This window comes from Equus przewalskii, chromosome 18 (assembly GCF_037783145.1).
Source record: "Equus przewalskii isolate Varuska chromosome 18, EquPr2, whole genome shotgun sequence".
Lineage (NCBI taxonomy): Eukaryota > Metazoa > Chordata > Mammalia > Perissodactyla > Equidae > Equus > Equus przewalskii.
In genome coordinates, this window is record NC_091848.1 from 29854608 (window position 1) to 29862616 (window position 8009).

Sequence of the window (8009 nt, forward strand, 5' to 3'; positions counted from 1 at the left end):
AGAAATTTGAGAGAGGCTTAGCTGGGTGGTTCTTGCTCAGAGTTGCTCATGAGGTTGCTATCATACTGTTGGCCAGGGATGCGGTCACCTGAAGACCTAGCTGGGGTTAGAGGATGCACTTCTAAATGCAGGCACACGAGTGTTGGTGGGAAGCCTCAGTCCCTTGCCATATGGACCTCCCCCTTGCGCTGCTTGAGCATCTTTATGATACATCAGCTGGCTTACCCTGGAGCAAGAGATCCCAGAGAGAGAGACAGAGAGAGAGCTAGAAAGAAGCCTCAATGCCCTCTATGACCTAGTCTCTGAAGTGACATTTTACCACTTCTGCAATATTCTATTAGTTAGAAATGAATCCCTAAGTCCAGCCCAAACTCAGGAGGAGGGAAATTCAGCTTTGCCCCTTGAAGGGAAGAGTATCAAAGAATTTATGGACATATTTTAAAGCCAGTACTGTAACATAGACAAAGATTTATTTTTCAGTTGAATAAATTGAGGTCCTGAAAAGAAAAGTGACTGGTCCTCAGCCTTCCTAAATTCATTCCTAACCTGGTAAGCTAACTAGCTATAGTGCTGCCACAACTTAAATGAAAGCTATCTCGTTTGTTCTGGCTTGGACATTTCTTCTGCCTTGTGAAAGATTGTGGAATGGGAAAAAATTAAAAAAAAAAATCCTGATCATCTTTGTCCATCTCTGTCTCTCACTGTCTCTCTCTTTTCTCTCTCCCTCCATTCCTCCTCTCTGCCTCTGTCTCTCTGTCTCTCTCTTCTTTCTTTTTCTCCCCTTCACCATCCTCTCTTTCTGTTCTAGTCAACAAAGAGGCAGTCAAGCTCTGAAAGCTGCAGACAGATGAGCTGAATGGAGCTGGTTAGCCATGTTCTTGGTCTGAGATTTGAGTGTTGAAATAGAAGTTTTATTGTGGGCTCACTTCTAAAGAGATTAGAAGTGGCTATTGATTCCAAAAAGCAGCCACCACAAGAGGAAGGATGAGCAAGTAATTGCTTTCTCTGAAGTAACCCAGGTTCTCATCTTAGCTCTGAACTGAAATAGTTATATGTTAATAATCAAGTCATTTTTCCTCTATATCTCAGACTTCTGGGCCCCCAAAATGGATGGAGTTGGATTACAAATTCTGTAAGATGTTATAATTCTATACTTCATTGATTCACTGAGTAAAAAATGCTTAAATAACTCCCTCCTCTCCTCATTCATACACACACCAGCATCCAGGGTCTAGTGAGATTTGGAAGAACATTTAAAAGATGCAAGGATTCTACTGAAGGAATCATAAGATGTCTGTTTAAACCTGGTTCCTATAATACACATTTCTCACTTGTAAAGCTAAACAGCTAATTTCTGTTCTCCTCCTTTATCTGTTTTCTGACACTGTCTGGAACCAGTAGCTGTGAGAAGATACGTTAAGTTTACATGGAGCTTGTGCATAGTTCAACTCCAGTGCCTCCAATTTCTCTAAATGAATTTGAATCTCAAATTCCAAGGTCACTACTTTGTAAATTAGGTTGAAAAAATGTTACCTTTTGTCTTCTGAACAGCTTTATGTCCTTATCTTTTACCCTTAAAAAAACCTAAGTGACTCTCCTATTGTGATATATGTCCCTATATTTCATCATGCCAAAAAAATAAATGGGGCCTAATTTTGAAATTACATAGTGTATAAAAACAGCAACATCCCAAAAGTTAGGAGATCTGAGTTCTAATCCAAACTATAATACTTATCTTGTTTTCTTTTGCTCTAAGACCTCAAGCAAAGCACTAACTGCCCTATAGTCTGTCATCAAGACAATACAAGGATCACTATGTACCTTTCCATGTCTGATATTCTAGGAGTCAGGGTAATAATAATAAAGTAACACTTTCCTGTGTGTTTCAAGGTACAATCCATGGTTCTTTCCAAGTAATCTGAAGTCAGATGTCCAAGAAATTTGATTCTCTTTAAGTGCATAAAATGCTAGTTGAGTTTCACAAACTGAAACCAAATCTCAGAGGTCTTCCTCTTCATTCATCCTGAGTCAATTGCTTTGTCAACTCTTGTTGATGCTACTTCCAAAAAATCTTTCAGAATTGTTCTCTTCCCCACAAGAATTCTATAAATTTAAACTATACTCACACTAAACACTCTACTTCCTAAACATGCCATGTACTTTATGCTCTGTGTGTCTTTGTTAATTTTACTTCTGCTTGGATTGCCCACTCTCCTCCCTCTCCATGTAAAAGCTCTTTCAACTCTTTCAAACCTATGAAACTTTCCCAGGGAGAGTTGAATGCTCCTTCCTCTGTTCTTGTATTTGTTCATAATGCTTCTGTTATTGTATTATAAATTTCTATCTATCTCCTTCACCCGCTATCCTCTAAGCTCCCAAGGATAGATACTACATATTGAATCTCTAATTTGAGCACTTATGATGACAAGCACATAACAGATTTTCCATTAACATGTCCTGAAAAAAAATAATTATCATGACCACTATCAGTGGAAACAAACAGAGCCTTGTTTTTCTTTCTTCCATCTACCCTCCACTATAGATGCAGTGTTTTATAAAAGGCACCATTTTAGGCTTTTGTTCATCACTGTGTAAAATGAATACTAATATTGGAAACCTGGGCCTCCCAACACCACATTCAGCACCACTAAATTTGGCCCTTGGCATTGCTTGAGGACAGATGATCCATGACCAAATAGGAGTGGAAAGAGCCCCAGCTGTGCTATGCCTGGCTTGGTTGCCACCCTCGCATTAAGGACTCCCATCCCTACTCTACTCTATCTGCAATAACAGCTGATGCTGGAATCAGCATCATACTCATTGGCAGATGTTCTGTTTGTGATCTTGCTATTAAATAGGCTCAAAATGACAGGACACTAAGCTGTGATAAACACTCTCCACCTACAGTGTACCGTAGAGTATTTCTGGCTAATGAATTCAAGCAGAAAAAATTCAACCTGTTTATTGTTTTAAAATCCAGATGATATTGGAAAAATGAAATAAAGTTCAGTCTTGATTCAAGGTCAGTTGGTAATTAAGAGATCAGTTCTTCCAAATGCCTTGCATAATGTATTTTTTTTCCTCTATGGGTCAATAAACTCTTACATGAAAATACAACTTACAATCCCGCTGTCCATGCTCATCACCTCTGCTGTGGTTCAGGACTCACCACCTCTCATAACAGCTTTTTAATTTTTCTCAATGACTCCAGTCTTCCCTCTCCAAACTCTTGTTTATGCTGTGACTAGTCTAAATGACTCTGTAGCATCTCATTTCCTACAAGATAAAATTTGTTTTGGTTTACTTTACCCTACATTTGGAGCATTCTATTCTCTGGTCTCAGCCTATCTTCATCAGCTTACTTTTTTCTGCATTCACATACGCACTCAACACTCCAATTCAACTGAAAGACTTACTATTGAATTGAAAGAGCAAGGTTGGAGTACAAGGAGCAATTGGGAGAACAGGAAATTAAGTCAGAGGCACTGGAGTGAGGTGACAATAAGGTATATCCTTGTAGACCATTATGAGGACCTTTCAATTTACTATGAGTGGAGCAGCAAATGCATCATCCACAGTCCCAGCAGGAAACAGATGGCATACACAAACTGGGAAATTTAAGGATAGTTTAACAAATTTTCTATTTACAAATGTGTGGACAAGGTTTAAGAAACCTAATACGAGAAAGTATAGTACCCAGTACTAGTAATAATGGGAAGCACTACTACCCTAGGCCTAAACTGGCAAGAGGAAGGGGTGGTTATAAGAAACCAGGGTATGGGCCGGCCAGGTGGCGCAGCGGTTAAGTGCGCACGTTGCGCTTTGGCAGCCCAGGGTTGACCGGTTCGGATCCCGGGTGTGGACATGGCACCACTTGGCAAACCATGCTATGACAGGCATCCCACATATAACATAGAGGAAGATGGGCATGGATGTTAGCTCAGGGCCAGTCCTCCTCAGAAAACAGAGGAGGATTGTCAGCAGTTAGCTCAGGGCTAATCTTCCTAAAAAAAAAAAAGAAACCAGGGTATCTGTAGGGAGCGGGCTGCTGGACAGCAGTGCTAAGTTTCAGTAGAGGGAAAGAGCCAACCTTTGTTGAATGTATAGAAGATAGAAGCAGGAGGAATACCTAGACCTCATTCTCCTTCTGCCCACCAATCTCTGGCTAGTGCCTCTCATTGCTGAATCCAACAACCAGAATCCAGAGACAAGGAATCTTGTAGATGCAAACTAACAAGTTCAGCCCTTTTGGGCATAAAACAGTAGGGAAGGACAGAGAGGATCTTGGTAGCACACAGAAGGTATCCAGATCTTGGACCTCTTGGAAGGTTCTGAGCAGAGGAGTGACATGATATACCTAATATTTTATCAGGACACTCTGTTTTGTAGAGAGAAAGCTATAGGAGAAGAAGGACGGAGGTGAGAGGCTACTGCAGTAAAGCATGTGAGAGATGATGGGGATTTAGATCAGCACGTTAACAAGGGAGCGCTGAGAAGCAGTCGCAAACTATGCATTTTTGAAAGTTGGGCTGCCAAGATTTTCTGACATATTAGATGAAGGAAATGAAAGTTTGAGAGGAGCCAAGGATAAATTTATAGTTTTGGCCCAAGCAACTGGAAAGAGAGAATGGCGGTTTTGAGAGAGGGAGAAGTTTGGAGATTCAGTATTTTTAAGTTCAAGATGCTTTAGACTTTACAGTGAGGATGTTAAGGAGCCAGCTTAGTGCTGGGAAACTGCCATTCATGAGAAGGCCTGGGCAGGATATATTCATATTGAAAACATCAGAAGGCATTAGAAAAAGTTGATGTCTTGGGAAAAGAAAAGGTCCAAGGAGTATCCCTGAAGCATCCCAGTGATGGAAGGTCAAGATGAGGAGAGGGAACCAACAAGGAGTCTGAAAAGAAGAAAACTTGGAGAACATAGAGTCCTGAAAATCAAGTGAAAAAAATGTTTCAAAGTGAAAGAAATGATCAATATGTCAAATGACAGGGCTGGATCAAGTGAGATGAATATTGAAAATTGACTATTGGATTTGACAACACAGAGGTCATCGGTGAGCTTGACAAGAAGAGTTTCCTGGAGTGGTAGGAGCAAAGTCCTCACAATAGGATGAAGAGAGAGGGGAAAGAGAATTTGGTACAGAAAGTCAAATAATTTTTAAGGGAATTTGGCTATAAAAGGGAACAGAGAAGTGAGATGAATTTTTGAGTTGTAAGTGGCATCGAGAAGTGTTTTGTTGTTTCTCTCACACTGATGTGAATAACAACAATAAAGCTTCACTTCAGAATGGTAGCCCTGATTTTGATGTGAGAACATTCCACATACTTGTCTGTTTTTCAGTACTTGTATTTAGTTACACATGGATAGATAGATAGGTAGAGAGGAAAACATTAAAGATGCAGGATAGAAAAAAGAAAATTGGTGGAAGAATGACACTGTGTGAATTAAATCTAGTGCACAAGTGGAAGGGTTTCCTTAAATGGCACAGAGTTCAGAGCAACAGGAGTGATGCTGGTAGATGAGTAGATGGAGTGCTTATAACTTGAGGACTGTCTGTTCTGGTTCTCTTCTGTTTTTTGTAAGTGAAAAAATAAAATAATCAGTGTGAGAATGGGAGAAGAGATGTTCGGTGCTGGATATTTGAGATAAAAGGGCCAGATATGAAATAGTCATCTAGGAAAATATGAAAGGTAATGGTTCTAGGCAATGTAGTATTATTTCTGGGGAGCAATAAAGGTCTACTTGAGGATGGTGATCATGAAATTGATATGAGATCAGTCAGCATGGTTGTGTGTTTTTCTCCACTACATTTGGCTACACATGTGCGGGTGGTAAGTAAGTGGAGAGATAGGTTTAAACTAAAACAGGGATTGAGAATGCCCAGAGGCATGATTATGTTGATTAACTGTGGTATTTAAGCCACATAAGGAGTGAAGTGAGGACTTGAGGGGGTTTAGGAATAATGGAAAGTGATAAGATCAATAGGTTGGAGGTCTTGATAAAGTCAAAAGATTGTTGGAATAAGGGTACTAGGCCAAGTGAGCTAGAAAGATAGGAGGTGACAGACAGAAAATGGGTGCTTGAAACTGAGATTATGGAGAATTTGAAATTATTTACCCTCATAACCTTAAAGGTAAAATACTAGTAATGAGAGAATGAGGAAAATTGAAGATAAGACCGCTAGAAAGGAGGAGATCAAGGAATTGAGAAGCTAAAATATTGGAAATATAATCTATGTGAATATTTTAATCACCAAGACTTAAGGCAGTACTACTGAAAGAGTGACAGTGAGGCAGGTGTCAAAATCACAAAATGAGGAGGAAGGATTGGGGGTTGGTATATGACTGCATTCAGGATGCAGTCGGGGTGGTATGCATGAAACCTAAAGCTAGAGGATTCCAGAAGCAGCAACCAAGAGAAAGGAGGATACTTAGTTTACTACCAGGCCAGTTGTATCAGGGATGTGGGAAGAAAACACCGACTACTAGAGAAGGCTAGAGGAAAAACAGTATCTTCAGGAGCAGGCCAGCTTCCGTTACAGTAAGAAGAGAAGGTAATTTACAGAGAAGAGATAGAAGATATCAAAAATCTTGCTGATGACTGACCATAAGTGTGAGTTCCAGAGGACTTAGTGAAAGTGGTGTAGTAGTTGGAGACGGAAAGGGAATGAGGTCAGAAACAGGGAAGAACGGAACCATGCATGGATTATAATGCAGAAGATGAAGGTGTTTTGGGAGTCTACGGTTCATGTGTTACCTATGATGAAATTAATCTTATGGATCCCAGCAGAGAAATGGATGGGAGATTGCATTATGTTTGGGGATGGGGGGTAAAAAGAGACCTATGAGGAGAGTTTAATGGTGTTGGGATGATCAGAGAATCTTAGGTGTTTTGTGGTCATAGATGATGCAAACAGGGACAGAGAACGACGGGAGAGGTCCCAATATTTTCTAGGAATAAAAAGATGGTGAGACAGTTTGTGCTGAGTTTAAAGAGATTCAGAGATCTCGCCAGGAGCACAAACAATTCTGGAGCTCTTCTTGACTCATATTGATGGAAAGTGAGGAATAAGAACTAGGCTATTTACTTCCTGCCCTGAATACAGTAATTTGTCTACATGTTTTACAGTCCCCTATTAACACTTCCTTGAAACAATGATTATTGCTGTTTGCTTACATTCTCTATATTCCCCAAAGTCTCACACACAGTAAGTGCCTTATAAGCCATTTTGAAGTAAAGACCTAGGCATCCTTGATGCTGTTGAATATTAACTTTTCTGTTCAACCCTAAATTTTCACAGTGTCATTTTTAAATGCTTTGCCTTTGGAATGCCTAGTGTCTCAAGTGTCGTGCTCCATCCAGAAGTGGTATTGCATGGAGGTGGTTACTTTGAGATTTGGCCACAACAACAACCTATTCTGACTTCTCCAAACTAGTATACTCTTTAGCCACCCCTGTGTCTTTCTGTCCTCTTTGCCCAAATGTCCACTACTCTACCTCCTACAACTACTTGTTCATCTTGTAAACCTTTGTTCACTATTTGAGGCTCAACAAAAATATCACATTTGACAAATGCCTGACTAAGATATCTATATTTTTTGCAACCCAGTAGCCATTCTTCTTTTCACAGTAATAACATTCTGATTTTTTTAGGGCATCCAGCTCTTCCCTTCTCTCAATCTTTGTTTTATGGATAAGATTAGATCCAGAAGAGGGTATATGATTTAAGCTCACCCAATCAGTAGTATTTTCCTGGCCTCCATAATTAGTTTATAAAAGGCATATAGTCCAAATCAGTCCAGAGAAATTGAACTGGGACTATTATTGAGGTTTTCAGAAAGGAAAAGGATCTTTTGATGGGGTTACTGAAAGAATAGGAGCTGCTAACACCTTCTTTACGTTGTGGGAAGAGATCATCTGAATGAAGCCAACAGAGGGAGAAAAAGGAGTCAAGAGAAGAAGAGAGAATGACTCCTGAAGACCTATTTTGAGTCCCGGATCCAGCAAT